Source organism: Tauraco erythrolophus, chromosome W (assembly GCF_009769465.1).
Source record: "Tauraco erythrolophus isolate bTauEry1 chromosome W, bTauEry1.pri, whole genome shotgun sequence".
Classification (NCBI taxonomy): domain Eukaryota; kingdom Metazoa; phylum Chordata; class Aves; order Musophagiformes; family Musophagidae; genus Tauraco; species Tauraco erythrolophus.
Genome location: NC_141497.1, coordinates 7646993 through 7662318, shown reverse-complemented (window position 1 = coordinate 7662318; position 15326 = coordinate 7646993).

Genomic DNA, 15326 nt, shown 5'->3' with positions numbered 1-15326 from the left:
TAATATCTAAAGCGTGTCTACAATCTGTACAGCCTTGCACTGCATCACGTTGCGATTCATGACATATGCGACTACAACCTCCACACTCTATAGTTATAGCCTGTAAATTTCTACATCTACACCTACAGTGCGTTAGCGGGTATAATTTTGCAGCTTTGCGCGTGCGTATCAGACTACGGATAAAGGCAAAATCTATCTCGTCTGGATCAGAGTCGTCTAATATGTTCTTTGGAAGATTTAGCACTTCTTCTATTCTTCTGCAGAAAGGTCCGAGTCTTTGGGAACTCCTGGATTGCCTTCGCCTTTCAGTTCGCGCGTTGGGGGACATCTCCCCCTCTTTTTTCAAAATGGCAGCGAGTCGCTTTACATCTTGATGGCACCGTTCAACAATAGCCTGACCCGTACTGTTGTACGGAACACCTTTTCTATGTTCAATTCCCCAATCTGCTACAAATGCAGCACATGCTGCTCCTGCGTATGCAGGAGCATTGTCTGTTTTGATGACTTGTGGTAAGCCAAGGGCAGCAAATGCTGAAAGCCAATGTTGTTTCACACATCGGAAGGCGGTAGAAGGCGCTGGTGTCGCCCATACAGCTCTGCTGCAAGTGTCCATGGTGACGTGGATATGGCGCAGTCGACCAAAGGCGGGAAACTCAGTTAAATCAGTTTGCCACACTCCTCTTGGTTGCAATCCTCGAGGGTTGGTGCCTTGCAGCGACGATGGCACGGGCTTGTGCTCGCGACAGTGCAAACTCTTTCTGAAGAGGTCGAGCAGATTGGTGAAAAAATTTGTGTGATCGATCAGTGACAGCGTTGCCCCTTTTTTTTTTTTTTTTTTGCATGAATAAAACTCTGTGTAGGAGACTGGCAATTTCAGTTACTAGCATATTGTTTTGGTACAGCTTTGCAAAAGCAGTTTCTAGCATACTACTTCCCTTTCCGAGGGCCTTACTATTTCCACTATACCCAAGATTTCGCTGAGCAGGAGGGTGTCAATCGGCAGGGTCGTCGTGGAGAAGGGAGGCAGGCACGGCACCTTCAGGGCGTCCCCTGTTTATCTACACAGTGTGCCCTGCAGCCTCCCTCAGCTCCGCTCTGAGCCATCTCTTTTCACCCTTAGCAGAGTCTACGACAAAGGTACTGACACGGCGTTGCCGCACGCGTGGCCAGTGCGTGCAACAAGGCTGCCCAGTATGTGCTCTGCCGGCTAACAGCGGTTTTTGCGAATCGCAACATGTTGTTCAATAACAATCCTCCTAGCTTCTCTTTTCAAAGTTACGTGCTTACAACTAAGTCTAGTTAGTAATTCTTTGTCATTAATTTGGTACCAGTTAATTCTTTTTCTTCCAGTAGCTACGGGTGGAATCCATACACTTTCCGATCGGAGAAAAGACACAAAGCATATATACAAGCAATATATACAAACAACTTTCACACACGTAATATACTAAATCATAAGAAACATAAAGACAGTTTACATATCAATATACAATCCTCTACCACAATTCTCCTCGAATGCTCTTCAAACCATTGCAATTGTTCGTGGATGGACTTACCATGGTCACTTAGATTAAAACAACACATGTTTGTGTAACGTGGTTGTTGCTGGCACTACCTACAAATTTTGATCCTAATAAATTTAACTCTTGTGGGGAAATATACGGAAGACTGCCCCTTTTTTGTTTATCAAACATCCGTTTTAACGTTAAATGAGTTTGTTCAATAACAGCTTGTTCCATAGGTGAATGAGGGATGCTGGTAGTGCGAGTCACTCTCCAATCCTGTAAAAAGGCACCATACTGGATCACTGTTTGTCCCAATTTTCTTTGGTGCTCCCATGGTTTTCTTCAGTGTGAGCAGTAGCAACAACAAGGGCAGAAAACATATCAACAGTTACATGCACATATTTAGATCGATTAGACAATTGAATATAAGTAATATCAGTTTGCCATAATTCATTGGCACATAAACCTGTTGGATTTACTCCTGCTGGAGTATTTGAAGGCACAATATATTGATGGTCAGGGCAGGCACGTACAATCTGCTAAGCTTGATTTACTGTCTGACCTGACAGAGAGCATCATCTACTACCAATTGACAAACTGTAGGACTATTCATCATTCCTTGAGGCAGTACAATCCAATGATATTGTTGCGTGGGTCGTTCATTGTTAAGCACTGGAACTGAAAAGGCAAATCTAGGACAATCGTTAGGGTGTAAATAAATAAAAAAGTAAAAAGGTGAAATAACCCAATCTTTTAAATCAATCGCCATCAAATGCTAACATTCTGGAATCATAGTAGGATTTGGTACACCCGGTTGTAATGCACCCATTGGTGAAATGATTGTATTAATAGCTCTTAAATCTTTTAACATAAATCTCCATTTTCCTGATTTCTTTGGGATAACAAATATTGGAGGGAATTATATGTCCTAATTTGAGCTGTTCATTGACTAATTTTTGAGTTCAGTTCAGTCACTCACCTTTTAGTGGCCACTGATCGACCCAGACCAGCTTGCCAGCTTGAGTCAGGGCTGGACATCAGTGACGTGCTAAAAATTTGAGGTTAGCCTCACATTCCACTGATTCAACAAATCCCGACCTCATAATGTACATGGGACATCAAAAACATATGGTTTCAAAACAGCTTGTTTGTTACCTGGGCCTACTACTAACAAGGTCTGTGCACTCTGCTGTGGGATCTGTGTTCCACCTACTCTGATCACAGCTGCCAGGGCTTGTATCAGAGGCCGAGAGGGCGGCCAGTCAGGATTTTTCATTATAGATACATCAGCCCCTGTGTCAACTAGGCCAGAAAAGCCTTCCCATTAATGATTACTGTTAAAGGAGGCTGTGCAGCTGTGACTGTCTGTGTCCAAAATTCTTTTGTGATAGCAGAGTGACCTCTATTGTTGTTATACAGGCAGCTTTTATAGATTATTACTCTGGCCATGATGTGTCCATGCGGCTCTCACCTAACTGTGATTGATTACAAACAATAGTGCACACACCTATTTTAACTTTATTATTGGCTATGCCTAAAAAGGAGCTATTTTTTACTTGCTAAACTAAACATCATTTTCTCACACACTCTATATCAACTTCCCAAACTCCTCATGTCAACTTCTCACACTCCCTGCACCAGCTGTTCACACTCCCTTTTCTTTCTCATCCTCTTTATCGGTGTTTCCCAACTTCAGAAAAGAGCACAGGCTTAAATCATCAAGGTCAAACCTCAACTGTAGCTGTGTGTATGATGCCACAACAACTCCCTCCTTTTTTGTTTTTCTGTGACCATTACTTGATTAACCGTACTCTGTATCGTCTGCTGGGAGCGTGACAATAGGCAGGGGGTGATTATTACTATGCATAAAAGAACTACTAGCAATATAATGTCTGCTTTATTAAAGATTTTAACCATCCTGTCAATTAAGAGCATTGATAAAGCAGAAGCTGTAGCATTAATTTGTTTTGCAAGCTAACAACCCAACTTATTCAGTGTAGTTAACACCTGTGGCACTCTAACTCCTGGTGTAAATATTGAAGCTGCAATGATTTTAGCTGGTTCCCAAAATTTTGCTTTATAGTGTTTCAAGCCCACATTGTGACACGCCTTTACTAAATCTGCAATCGTTTTTGCCCGATTTCTGATAAGATCAAGAGCTTGTTGGCAGTCTGTGTTAGCATTTTGAATGGCTAACTGGAATACCAGCACATCTGCAGTAGCCGGATTTTCTGTTTATCTCTGAACTGCCATTTGTAGCTGATCAAAGAAATGCTCATAAGGTTCCTGTGCTCCCTGCCGAATGGAAGCAAAGGAAGCCTCCCCTGTCCCAAAAATCAGGGACACGTCTTAATGCTCTCGTAGCCAATTCAGTCAGCTGTTGGAAAGCTACTTGCTGTAACCCTGCCTGTGCCTAATTTTGACATGAGTGACATTTTATTCATCCCAAAATGTTTAGCTCTCGATTTAAGAGATTTAACACCTATAACACTTTAGCTATTGTTTCATTGGGAGATTTCCCCATCATTCCCCTTTCTTGTTTCAAAAGCATATTCTCCAAAGTACCATGTGCGTATTCTATGATCGGTTGCCCAGTAGGATTGTAAGGAATACCAGCAACATGCTCAATACCTTATGATAACAAAAATACATATGTCTGATAAGAAGTGTATGCCAAAGTTCCTGCGAGCGTAAACCACGAAGATTAACACCATTCACTGGTGGCATGATCATATTTTAACAGCTAGTACAGAATTGTACGATTGAGCGGGCTTATTGTTGTGTTAAACCAAATTGTCACTTAATAGCATCAGTATCCTGATGGTAGAAGTCCTGCAAGATTTTGCCTGTATTAACGAGTTTGGTACAAGAGCTGCACTCGCGAGAGGCTCAGCTCGCCTGTTCCCTTCTGCTATAGGCCCTGGAAGCGTGGTGTGCGCTCGCAGATGTACAATGGAATGTGCATGTTTACGGTTTTGCAACACTGATATTAACTGTTGAAATTGCTGGAACAAAAGAGGATTAGTTATTTCCCGCGATGCCGATCGAGACGATCCAAGTTACGATGTGCTCTCTCTTGGTACAACCTGGGCCACAGGCAGCGGCCGGGCGGGGGGGGGGGGGGGGGTCAGCCCTCCCTCGCCTCAGCCGGGCGGGGTGGCGATGACGACCCAGCAGCCCTGTGCCGCCCCCCCCCCCTTGTTGTTGTTGCTCTTGTTGTTGTTGCCGCAGCTCCGGCCGCTCGCGCTCCGTAACCGCCGCCGCCCCCTCCCGCCGAGGGGACCATCAGCCGCGAACGAACCGGCGCAGCGGGGCCCGCAGCGCGTCTCCGTCCTTTCCAGCCGCGGTTCGTTCCCGCACACGAGCGGCAGCGCCGAGGCAAACGCCGCCCGCGGCCCCGGCCGGCAGCAGCAGCGGCGTTCCCGGGGCGCCGCCGGGCGCGGTGGGCGGCGCGGCGCGAGGGTGCCGGTGTACCGACTTCGTTGGAAGAGGGGCAAAGAAATAAGTCTGTCTTTCGTTCGGGGCCCTGGATCAAAAGATTCGATGATGACTTTTCCAGGCCAGCAGCATCCCCACAGGTGGCTGCACGCCAAAGTTTAACGTCTATAGTGTCCCAAGTCCTTGTCAGGCCTCCGGTACATGGGCTGATACCCAAACCAGGAGTACCGGGAGTTTTATCAAGTTAGAACTGTTAGTAGTGCTGGTTTCTCTAGCACTTTGTCCCAGTCGCTTACCTCCTCTTGTTGAGGCAGTTGTCGCTTATTTGTGGTGGGTTTTTTTTTTTTTTTTTTTTTTTCAGTCACTTACTTCTTCTTTCCTTTGGTTCCTAATTCTTCGTGTTTCTGATAATGTCTTTTGCATACCCCCCTGCAATCAGGGGCCAATATCTTTTTCCAAGTTTTAATCCACGCTCCTCTAAGAAGCTTTTCAACAACGACAATGCAACGTCCCGTTCCATCATCTCGTTCCCAGGCTGTCATTGCAGCATTCCCATCCCGAACCAGACCTCGGTCTGCCTGACTCACCGGTCAGTCCGTAGCGCTACGATTCCGCCTCTCTCGGACGATCCGCCTCTCGGGCTATCCGCCTCTCTCGGGCTATCCGCCTCTCTCGGGCGCCGGGATGGCCGTCCTCTCTCTCGTCCGCGTTGTGGTCGTTGAAAACCCTCTTGATCACGTCGGGGTCACCAGATGTTGCGGCCGAAGACGGGGAAGCAAGACGCATCAATATGATGAGTAAAAAGGCTTCCGCTTTATTCTGTGACACTGCTCTTTTTATAGCATAGCTCGGTTCTGTGCACGCTTTCATGCGCTGTACTTAGCAAGCTAATTGGTCTAGCACTGCTGTTCACACGACAAGCACGAGTATGATACACACTGTGATTGGATAGAGATTTCTACGTTTGTTACAATATTTTAATATTTTTGCAGTTACTATGTTTTGCTCAGAATCTTGTTTTTCATAATTCCATCCTTCTTGTTTTTCATAGTTTCATCCTTCTTGTTTTTCCCAGGGACAGTGTGTTTTTCATAGTTTCAACCTACCTTCTTATCTCAAGGACAGTGCTCTTTTTATATTCGCTGATACACATTCCTTACTGTTAACACTTTAGCTGCAACAGACCTTGACAGGCTGGAGAGGTGGGCCCGTACCAACCTCATGAAGTTTAACCAGGCCAAATGCAAGGTCCTACATCTGGGTCGTGGCAATCCCAGGCATAAATACAGACTGGGTGGTGAATGGATCGAGAGCAGCCCTGAGGAGAAGGACTTGGGAGTACTGGTGGACGAGAAGCTCAATATGAGCCGGCAATGTGCTCTTGCGGCCCAGAAGGCCAACCGCGTCCTGGGCTGCATCAAGAGGAGCGTGGCCAGCAGGTCGAGGGAGGTGATTCTCCCCCTCTACTCTGCCCTCGTGAGACCTCACTTGGAGTACTGCGTCCAGTTCTGGAGTCCCCAACATAAGAAGGACATGGACCAGTTGGAGAGGGTCCAGAGGAGGGCCACGAAGATGATAAGAGGGCTGGAGCACCTTTCCTATGAGGACAGGCTGAGAGAGTTGGGGCTGTTCAGCCTGGAGAAGAGGAGGCTCCGGGGTGACCTTATAGCGGTCTTCCAGTACCTCAAGGGGGCCTACAGGAAAGATGGGGAGAGGCTGTTCAGGAGGGCCAGTTATGATAGGACAAGGGGTAATGGTTTTAAAATAGAGGGAGGTAGGTTCAGGTTGGATATTAGGAAAAAATTTTTTACTATGAGAGTGGTAGAACACTGGAACAGGTTGCCCAGAGAGGTGGTGGATGCTCCATCCCTGGAGACGTTCAAGGCCAGGTTGGACAAGGCCCTGAGCAACCTGATCTAGTTGGAGATATCCCTGTTCCTTGCAGGGGGGTTGGACTAGATGACCTTTGAAGGTCCCTTCCAGCCCTAACCATTCTATGATTCTATGATTCTCCCCGCCCAACTCTCCAGCCTCTCCAGGTCTCTCTGAATGGCAGCACAGCCTTCAGGTGTGTCAGCCACTCCTCCCAGTTTAGTGTCATCAGCAAACTTGCTGACCATGCACTCTATTCCCTCATCCAAGTCATTGATGAATATGTTGAACAATACTGGTCCCAGTACCGACCCTTGAGGGACTCCACTGGATACAGGCCTCCAACTGGACTCTGTCCCATTGACCACTACTCTCTGGCTTCTATCCTTCAGCCAGTTCACAATCCACCTCACTATCTGATCATCCAGACCACACTTCCTCAGTTTAGCTGTGAGGATGCCATGGGAGACTGTGTCAAATGCTTTACTGAAGTCAGGATAGACCACATCCACTGCTCTACCATCATCCACCCACTGGGTGACGTCCTCATAAAAGGCTATCAGGTTTGTCAAGCACGACTTCCCCTTAGTGAAGCCATGTTGACTGCCCCTAATGACCCTCTTATCCTTGATATGCCTAGAGACAGCACCAAGGATAAGTTGTTCCATTATCTTTCCAGGGATGGAGGTGAGGCTGACCGGTCTATAGTTACCTGGGTCTTCCTTCTTGCCCTTTTTGAAGACTGGAGTGACATTTGCTTTCCTCCAGTCCTCAGGCACCTCTCCCGTTCCCCACGATTTAGCAAAGATGTTGGCGAGTGGCCTGGCAATGACATTCGCCAGCTCCCTCAGCACCCGCGGGTGCATTCCATCAGGACCCATGGACTTATGGATGGCCAGGTTGCTTAACTGGTCCCTAACCAAGTCCTCATCAACCAGGGTAGACTCCTCCTCTATCCTGACTTCCTCAGGAGCCTCAGGGTTCCGGGGCTCATCAGGATAGCCTCCAGCAGTATAGACTGAGGCAAAGAAGGCATTCAGTAACTCTGCCTTCTTCTTATCCTCTGTCACTAGGGCACCCTCCTCATTCACCAGTGGGCCTCCATTGCCTCTAGTGTTAGTTTGATCTGCAATTTATTTGAAGAAGCCCTTTCTGCTGTCCTTGACCTTTCTTGCAAGGTTTAATTCCAAGGAGGTCTTAGCTTTCCTAGTTGCCTCCCTACATCCTCTGACAGCAGACCTATATCCCTCCCAAGTGGCCTGCCCCTCCTTCCATGATCTGTACACTCTCTTTTTCCACTTGACTTTGCCCAACAGTTCCCCATTTAACCATGCAGGTCTCTTGGTGCCCTTTCTTGACTTCCTGCCTGTTGGGATGCACCGGTCTTGAGCTCGGAAGAAGAGGTCCTTGAAGGCTAACCAACTGTCTTGGGCCCCTTTACCTTCCAGTACTCTGTCCCATGGGATTTATCCTAGCAATTGTTTGAAAAGATCAAAGTTGGCCCTACTGAAGTCCAGGGTTCTAGTTCTGCTAGGCATTCTCTTCCTGCCACATGAGATCCTGAACTCCACCATTTCATGGTCACTACAACCAAGGCTACCCTCAACCTTCAGCGCTTCAACCAGACCCTCCTTATTAGTGAGTATAAGATCCAGCAGCGCTCCTCTCCTAGTAGGCTCATCTACCATTTGCATCAGGAAGTTATCATCAATGCACTGAAGGAACCTCCTGGACTGTGGATGGCTGGATGAGCAGGCCTTCCAGCAGATATCAGGATAGTTGAAGTCCCCCATGACAGCTAGGGCCTGCATTTGCGAGACTGCTATCAGCTGCCTGTAGAAGGCCTCATCAACCTCCTCATCCTGATTCAGTGGTCTGTAATAGACACCAATAACAGTATCACACATGCCAGATTGTCCTTTAATTCGCACCCACAAGCTCTCAACTTGCTCCTGATCCGCCCCTGGACAGAACTCAATGCACCCTAGTTGTTCCCTCACATAAAGAACAACTCCACCACCTCGCTTTGCTGGCCTGTCTTTCCTGAAGAGGACATAGCCATCCATGACCACATTCCAGTCATGCGAGCTGTCCCACCAAGTCTCAGTAATTGCTACCAGATCGTAACCCCCTGATCGAACACAGATTTCTAACTCCTCCTGTTTGTTCCCCATGCTGCGTGCATTGGTGTACAGGCATTTCAGAGAGCCAGCTCTATATAGAAACTACTAAGGATCTGTGCAGTGTTTTATAATACAGGAATACAGAAAGATTGCCAAATTTATCAATATTGATGGTTTGTAATGTAATATAAAAAAGTTTGCTTAATGGCATTGCTAGTATAATATTATTAAATTTCCTGTTAGTAGGTCTGTTCAGACAATCGTTTTCAATCTAGGAGTTGTCTGCCACGCCCATTCTTGTTTTCTGGTACATGGGAGCACAAGAAAAACGTTGATGCCTCCTGCATGTCAAAGATATAAAAGTTTGCTCTAAATCATTACAGATCTAATTTTTAATTGAAGAACTATATCTCCAATAGCTTGCAATTCAAATCAAAATATTGCTAAATTTACCACTATAGGACCAAACCACAACACAATAATTAAAAATAATTTAGTTTTATCATTCCAGCACCTTGTACCTATCCAGACAAGGTTGATGGTTTGCTTAGTTTTCATTAATTTGTTTTTTTCTGACCATTTGCTTTTTTTCCTATGGCATGTTCCATAGTGTTTCTTTACTTTTTTCCTATCGCTTCACCCTTCTAATTCTGTCAGATTAGAATCATAGAATGGTTTGAGCATTATCTTTGGGCAGTCTTGGCTCACTGGGGAAGTTCCGCTGGACTGGAGGCTGGCGGATGTTACCCCCATTTACAAAAAAGGGCGGAAGGAGGATCCGGGGAACTACAGGCCTGTCAGTCTGACCTCGGTGACGGGCAAAGTCATGGAACAGGTTATCTTGAGTGCTATTAATGAGCACATACAGGTTAACCGGGTGATCAGGCCCAGTCAACATGGGTTTATGAAAGGCAGGTCTTGCCAATCAAACCTGATCACCTTCTATGACAGGGTGACCCACCTGGTTGACGAGGGAAGGGCTGTGGATGTAGTTTTCCTGGACCTCAGTAAAGCCTTTGATACAGTTTCTCATAGTGTTCTGGTTGAGAAACTGGTAACTGCTGGCCTGGATAGGTACACCCTCCTTTGGGTTAAAAACTGGCTGGATGGCCGGGCCCAAAGAGTGGTGGTAAATGGGGCTAAATCCGGCTGGAGGCCGGTCACCAGTGGGGTTCCCCAGGGCTCAGTGCTGGGTCCAGTTCTGTTTAACATCTTTATCAATGACCTGGATGAGGGGATTGAATGTACCCTCAGTAAATTTGCGGACGACACCAAGCTGGGAGGCTGTGTCGATCTGCTCGAGGGTAGGGAGGCCCTTCAGAGGGATTTGAACAGACTGGATCGTTGGGCTGAGGCCAATGGCATGAGCTTTAATAAGGCCAAGTGCAGAGTCCTTCACTTGGGGTATAAAAACCCCAAGCATCGCTATAGGCTCGGGGAGGAGTGGCTGGAGAGCTGCCTGGCGGAGAAGGACCTGGGGGTGTTGGTTGACTACCGGCTTGATATGAGCCAGCAGTGTGCCCAGGTGGCCAAAAAGGCCAATGGGATACTGGCGTGTATCAAGAATAGTGTGACCAGCAGGAGCAGGGAAGTGATCCTGCCCCTGTACTCGGCACTGGTGAGGCCGCACCTGGAATATTGTGTCCAGTTTTGGGCCCCTCGCTTTAAGAGAGATATTGAGCTCCTGGAGCGAGTCCAAAGAAGGGCAACTAAACTGGTCAAGGGGCTGGAAAATAAAACTTATGAGGAGCGGCTGAGGGAGTTGGGGCTGTTTAGCCTGGAGAAGAGGAGGCTGAGGGGAGACCTGATTACGGCCTATAAATACTTGAGAAAAGATGGTGGGGAGGTAGGGGAAGGGCTCTTTACATTAGTGATGGGTGATAGAACAAGAGGAAATGGGCATAAGCTTAGTCAGGGGAGATTCAGGTTGGATGTTAGGAAGTATTTCTTCTCTGAAAGGGTTGTCAGCCACTGGAATAAGCTGCCCAGGGAGGTGGTTGAGTCCCCATCCCTGGATGTGTTTAAGAATAGGGTGGATGAGCTACTTAAGGATATTGTTTAATGGGGATTAGGGATGGTTGGACTCGATGATCTCTAAGGTCTTTTCCAACCTAGAAATCTATGAATCTATGAATCTATGAATCTATGAGTTGGAAAGGACCTTAAAGATCATCTAGTTCCAACCCCCCTGCCACAGACAGGTGCACCTTCAACTATACCAGGTTGCTCAAAGCCTCAACCAACCTGGCCTTGAACGCTTCCAGGGATGGGGCATCTACAACTTCTCTGGGCAACCTGTTCCAGTGCCTCAACATTCTCAGAGTGAAAAATTTCTTCCTTAGATCTAATTGAAATCTCCCCTCTTTCAGTTTAAAGCCATTGCCCCTTGTCCTGTAACTACACACCCCTTTAAAAAGTCTCTTTCCACCTTTCCTGTAGGCCCCCTTTAGGTCATGTGTCGTGGGTTAGGCCGCTCCGGCAACTGAACCCTACACAGTCGTTCACTCACCCTCCCCCAGCCCCAGGAATGAGGGAGAGAATTAAAGGAGAAACGGGAAAACCATGGGTTGAGATAAGAACAATTTAATACAGATGATTTAATACACAGTGTAGATGCTCACCACCCCCTCTTATGCGAAGCCCGTCTTGTCCCGTAGCTGCAATCCCGGACGAACACGAGGCCCCGAAATAGAGAGGGGCAGAGAGAGAGAGATAGTACTCAGAGAGTGGGAGTACTGGGAGAGAGAGAAAAAAAAGGCAATAGAGCAAAAGTGCAGAAGTGCAAAAGAGCAAAAGCGGCGAAAGAGCAAAAGCGCAAAAAGCCCTTCTTTCCAGCTGTCCCTCACTTTTATACTGGGCATGACGCTGCATGATATGGAATACTAATTGGCCAGTTTGGCCCTCAATCTTAAGTTCCACCACAAATCACAAGGGGAATCGTGGCCCCCTTGTCCCGGCTATGCTCCCCCCTTATCCTGCCGTGCTTCTGCACTCTGGCCAGGACATGGCACACTGAAAAGTCCTTGGAGTTTCACTTCCAACCACAAACATCAGCTTGCTATCAACATTCTTCTCAGAGTGAGCCTCTGAGTAAAACCAAAACACAGAGCTCTTCTAGCTGCTAAAAAGAAGAGCTAACTCTGTCCCAGCTAAAACCAGGACATCATGGAAGGCTGCTATAAGATCACCCCGGAGCCTTCTCTTCTCCAGGCTGAACAGCCCCAACTCTCTCAGCCTGTCTTCATAGCAGAGGGGCTCCAGCCCTTGGATCATCTTTGTGGCCCTCCTCTGGACTCGCTCCAGCAGCTCCATGTCCTTCTTGTGTTGGGGACTCCAGAGCTGAACGCAGTATTCCAGGTGGGGTCTCACAAGAGCAGAGTAGAGGGGCAGAATCGCCTCCCTTGACCTGCTGGCCACGCTTCTTTGGATGCAGCCCAGGATACGGTCGGCTTTCTGGGCTGCCAGCGCACATTGCCGGCTCATGTTGAGCTTCTCATCAAACAGCACTCCCAAGTCCTTTTCCTCAGGGCTGCTCTCAATCCATTTTCTGCCCAGCCTGTACTTGTGCTTAGGATTGCCCCGACCCATGTGCAGGACCTTGCATTTGGCCTTGTTGAACCTCATGAGATTTGCACAGACCCTCTTCTCAAGTCTGCCAAAGTCCCTGTGGATGGCATCCCTTCCCTCCAGCGTGTCCACAAAACCACACAGCTTGGTGTCATTTGCAAACTTGCTGAGGGTGCACTCCATCCCACTGTCCATGTCTCCAACAAAGATGTTAAATAGCACTGGTCCCAGTACTGACCCCTGAGGAACACCACTCGTCACTGGCCTCCACTTGGACATTGAACCATTGACCGCAGCTCTTTGAGTGCAACCATCCAGCCAATTCCTTATCTACCGAGTGGTCCATCTGTCAAATCCATGTCTCTCCAATTTAGAGACAAGGATGTCGTGTGGGACAGTATCAAATGCTTTGGATAAGTCCAGGTAGATGATGTCAGTTGCTTTTCCCTTATCCATCAATGCTGTAACCTCATCATAGAAGGCGACCAAATTAGTCAGGCAGGATTTGCCCTTAGTGAAGCCATGTTGGCTGTCACCAATCACCTCTTTTTTTCCCATATGCCTTAGCATAATTTCCAGGAGGATCTGCTCCATGATCTTACTTTTAAATGAATGGTTTATAATTTGTCCTAATAGCTTTTCAAATCTAAAATTAGACTTTTCAGGTTCTCCTTTTCCTCTCTTAGATATGGGTGTGGTGTTTCCCAGCACTACCTCTAGGATTTCTGAGAGATATATTATAAACCAATACAATTCAATTGTAAGTCTCAAAATAATCTGGTTTATGGTGCATTTTATTTACACGAGGGAAAGAAAATGTTAATCAAACATCCAAATCATTTTTATCCATATCTCTAGTTTAATCTGTATTAGGCATTTCTATGTCTGAAAATTCCCTATGTTTCTTTCCTCTTCCAGAATCACCTCAATAACACTCTGGAGAAATCTGTATTCATTAAGATAACCCGATATGCCTTCTGAACACAACATTCAGTTGAGTTTGGGAATATTACCAAAGCATAGATGTTCTCCTTCAGCTATGATCTTCTCACAGCAGTGTTGAAGAAGGTAGAGAACATTCAGCCAGACTGAGTGTTGGTTGCCTCTCCCACGAAGAGCTATGAAGTAGCAAACAGACAAAAATGAATACTAAACTAATCATAGAAAAGTGTGAATCATATATTTCCTTTCTTTAATAAAACCCCTCTCTTGTATGAAGTAACAAAGAAATTAATAAACTGCAGATGTGAAACCAAGAATTCGGAAGGCATGCTTATGTGCAGGATTGAGTAGATAACTGTTTTCCAAAAGCAGTTGATTCAGATTATAAATGAGGGTCAAAAGAGACCATTAGCCTATCTAGCGCAAGGCTATCCACCTAGCAGCCTGTGACCTACACCCAGCTTGCTGGAGACTTCTGTCTGGCTCACCAAATAGTTTTGAAAGCTGCTTAGTGCACTCATACACACTCAGGTCTCCCACCACACTGTTCTGCATTATGACCAAATGATTCACTCAGGGAAGTGCAGAATTCAGATAGCTACAATGTGGCCTTTTCTGGTCTCTTCTATTAAAAAGAAGTCTTATGAAATCAACTGCTCATTCTTGTAGTGATATCAATCATTTGCAAGAAGCCTTCTCTGTATCAGAATCTGTCTCCATTCCACAATGACTTGTTCTGTTGTCCTGGTTTCAGCTGGGATAGAGGTAATTTTCTTCTTAGTAGTTGATATAGTGCTATGTTTTCAAATTTAGTATGAACAATAAAGATACTACACGGATGTTTTTAGTTGTTGCTAAGCAGTCAAGGACTTTCAACTTCCCATGCTCTGCCAGGTGCACAAGAAGCTGGGAGGGAACATAGCCAGGACAGCTGACCCAAACTGGCCAATGGGATATTCTATACCATATAACATCATGCTCAGTATATAAACTGGGGCAGTTGGCCAGGGGCAGCACGATCCGTGCTCGGGAACGGACTGGCCATCACTCAGTGGGTGGTCAGTAATTGTATTGTGCATCACTTGTTTTATATATTCTTTTGTTATCATTTCCCCCCCCACACACACATTGTGCTGAGTTTGTGTGGTGGGGTTTTGGTAGCAGGGGAGGGGCTGCAGGGATAGCCCCTGTACAGAGATGCAAGAAGTTTCCCCAGCTCCAAAACCAGTTGGACTGGTCTTTGGCCAGGTCCGACCCACCTCTCCTCTGGCCAAGGCCAAGCCAATCAGCACCTCTGCGAATACCATATTTATGAAGGGGACAAAGGAACCCAAGCCATGCAGGACCTGCAGCGAAGAGAAAGAGGAGGCGGGGGGCTGGCTCTCCTGGCCTCCTGGATGAGTGGCTGCTCACGCTGGGCCACCACCACTCAACTGGAGACAGTCGCAGCAGCATGGCTTGGAGAGCTCCAAAGTGCCCCACTCCCAGGGTACCTGCTGGGCAGAGTTCATCTTGCTGGGACCACCGAGGTTCGTCGGGACCGCCGAGTTTCGTCAGGCCGGTCGGGCCCAGTGTGGCTGCAGCAGAGAGAGGACTGAGACTTGAGAGAAGCGACTACACAGACACCAAGGTGAGTGAAGATGGAGTGGGAGGAGATGAGCCAGAGTTGAGATTCCCCTGCAGCCTGTGGTGAGACAGCAGGTGGCCCCCCTGCAGCCCATGAGAAAAATGGTGGAGCAGAGACCCACCTGGAGCCCATGGAGAATCCCACAGTGAAGCAGATATGCCTATGCCTAAGGGAGGTTGTAGAGGATTGTCTCCGTGGGAAGGACTTGCCACGCTGCTGGAGACTGACAATGAAGCAGAGATGCATCTGAAG